This window comes from Myotis brandtii, unplaced genomic scaffold (assembly GCF_000412655.1).
Source record: "Myotis brandtii unplaced genomic scaffold, ASM41265v1 scaffold465, whole genome shotgun sequence".
Taxonomy (NCBI): domain Eukaryota; kingdom Metazoa; phylum Chordata; class Mammalia; order Chiroptera; family Vespertilionidae; genus Myotis; species Myotis brandtii.
The window spans coordinates 686,581-689,122 of record NW_005367775.1 but is presented as its reverse complement, the minus strand read 5'-3'; positions in this window follow the sequence as shown (position 1 = coordinate 689,122).

Genomic DNA, 2,542 nt, shown 5'->3' with positions numbered 1-2,542 from the left:
CTTTGGCCAAGGCTTTAGGCCTGGGCAAGGGATCCCTAGCTCCCCGGACTGCCGGCTCCGTCCCTGCCCAGCTCCCATTGCTGGCTCCACCCCTGCTTCCCGCTATCACTGGCCGGGGCGGCAAAGGCGCCTGGTTCTCTGATCACAGCTGGGGGACAGCTGCCCCCGGCTCTTAGCTCCCCACTGGGTTTCCGATCACCATCAGGGGCAGGGGACTTCTTCCGTCCTTTCCCTTTCGCCTCCCAGCATTGTACCTACATATGCAAATTAGCCGCCATCTTTATTGGCGGTTAACCGCCATCTTGGCTGGCAGTTAATTTGCATATCGCCCTGATTAGCCAATGGGAAGGGTAGCGGTCGTACGCTAATTACCATGTTTCTCTTTTATTAGATAGGACTAGAGGCCCAGTGCACAAATTTGTGCACAGGTGGGGTCGGGCCAGGCCGATAGGGGGTGGGGCCAGCCTGGGGGAGGGGCCTGGAAAAGACCCACTGAACTGGAGCTGAGCATGGGCCCCAGGCTTTCCAGGGAGGATGGCCTCAGCAAGGAAACAGAAACCACCAGAAGACTCTACAAACAGACCCTGAACTCCCTCAGGCCAGGCGGACTCAGAGCTGGTCTCTGTGTGTACATTAGACACAGCCCGGCACTCACCTTTGTCTGTTGGTCAAATCCATTGCATCAAAAAAACTTGTTCAACCCTAACCAGTTTGGCTCAGTGGATAGAGCGTCGGCCTACACACTGAAAGGTCCCAGGTTCGATTCCGGTCAAGGGCATGTACCTTGGTTGCGGGCACATCCCCAATGGGGGGTGTGCAGGAGGCAGCTTATTGATGTTTCTCTCTCATCGATGTTTCTAACTCTCTATCCCTCTCCCTTCCTCTCTGTAAAATTTCAATAAAATATATTTTAAAACAAACAAACAAAAAACTTGTTCCCCTTCTTCTCTTTGAGCCCTTACAACAAATAGAGGCTAATTGGAAGACATGGACCCCAGTGGCAGAGCCAGGCCCCACAATCACCCAGAATTTAGGCCTAAGACAACTGGGTAGCAATCTCCACAGAACAGAACACACTGTTTTAGAGTATTAATTCTCCCCTAAAATATGCCCAGCTGCTCCTCTTTAGCCAGGATAGATTGAACTAAGGAACCAAAAACCGAGTTTCCTTTGAGGTGGGATCCACCAGAAGCCAGCTGGTGACAAGGCCCCTCACAGGCAGCTGCCTTCCCCCCAAGCTCAGTGTGCTCTGAGCCAGTCTTTTTCTGGTGGTGCCAGGTCCTGGGCTGCTGGTCGGGCGGCAGGTCCACAGGGTTTCTCTCCATCGCCTTCCTGGCCTCCCGAGCAGTATCCTCCAGCCTGGCATGCCAGGTGGCTGTCACTAGAGCCAGGACTCAGAGAGCAAAGGAGCTGGCCCGCGCTGAGAGCGACCCGCAGGTGGCCAGGCCGTGCCCCCACCCCACTTGTCAGTCTCGCTTGCGTGGATTGGGCCAAAGCCCGCTGCCTGAGACTGGCACCATGTGGGGAGGGTCGCAGCGGGGAGAGGGGCGCCCTGACCTGCCAGCCTTGGTGACGATCATCTCGGTGCCCAGCTGATTGAACTCGTCCCACAGAGCCTTCATCTCAAGCTGTACACTCACGCTGGCCACCTTCGCCTTCTTCTTTACCAGCGCCTTGGCGACAGCTGCACAACTGGCCCTGGGGCCCTTGGGCTCAGCAGTGGCGGCCCTTGCGGCCTGCGCGTCATAGCAACCCGTCATTTTGGTTGTTCCGCTGTAACAGTCACTGGGCTTTTATGATATAGATAAACTTAAGATAGAGCAATAAGCCTCCATGGGGCAAATTAATGATACTTTAATTATGAAGGGATGTCAGTCCTACCATCAATGTTTCATTCATGAATACCAATAATTGGGAATTTATCAACCAATAAAACCAACCAGCATTCTAAGACTGAAAAATAATCTCACTTTAAATAGCATATGAAGTGGTGAAGGGATTGAGCAAAATGGAGAAAAAAACTCACGGACACAGACAACAGTATAGTGATTGTGAGGGGGATAGGGAGAGATCGGAGAGGGTATGGGGGGATAAATGGTGATGGACAGAGACTTGACTGAGGTGGTGAATACATGATACAGTGGACAGATGATGTGTTATAGAATTGTGCATCTGAAACCTACAGAATTCTAACCAGTGTCATTCCAATAAAGTCAATAAAAAGGAAAAAAGGTAGCATATGCAGTGCTGTGCAATCCTTTAAAAAAGCTGCTTTTGTTCACTGAAGTATTGCTTGTAATAGCAAATACTGAAAACAACTGAAGTGTCCATTTGTAAGGGCCTGGTTCCATAAACTAGGAGGCAGTCATTCACACAATGGAATACTATGCAGTTTTGGAAAATAAGAATAAGGAAACTCTTCCTGTACCAACATAGAAAGGTCCCAGGTCATACAGTTAAGGACAAAAGCAAGTTACAGAAAAGTTATGTAATGTGCTGCCTTTTGTATAAAAAAGTAGGAAGGGAAATAAGAACATATGTT